Here is a 466-nt window from a genome sequence, read left to right as displayed (position 1 = left end):
GCAGCAGCACTGTCGGTCGGCGTAACCTGCAGCTCCCCCCTCCTCGTCCCGTTGGAGGCATTAGGGGTTTTCCGTTTATTTGAGAAGGGCAACAGTGGGGATGATGGCTTCTGCCATTTTTGTGCTTTTCAACTTTTCCTGCTTAGAGCTGCGGTTTGCTATCACCGGGGATGGAGACGCAGGCTGGGGAGAGAGCCCCCTGCCCTCCGTGCCCGTTGCCGGTGGGGCAGGACCCTTCCTACACCGCATCCCACTCCAACCTACCCAGCGTATCCCACCCCATCCCCGCCCAGCCCCCCTCTGCCCGCCGACGGCTCTTCTCTCTGCAGGCCGAGGAGCCGGGAGTACTCAGAGGGCTTAAATAAATGTTGTACAGCGCCATCTAAAGTTGTGTATTTCTTTCTCTCTCTCTCTTTTTTTTTTTTTTTTTTTTTTTTTTTTTTTTTTTTTTTCTGGGGGTGGGGAG

This window comes from Geospiza fortis, unplaced genomic scaffold, assembly GCF_000277835.1.
Source record: "Geospiza fortis unplaced genomic scaffold, GeoFor_1.0 scaffold112, whole genome shotgun sequence".
Taxonomy (NCBI): domain Eukaryota; kingdom Metazoa; phylum Chordata; class Aves; order Passeriformes; family Thraupidae; genus Geospiza; species Geospiza fortis.
Note: the sequence above shows the minus strand (reverse complement) of the source record.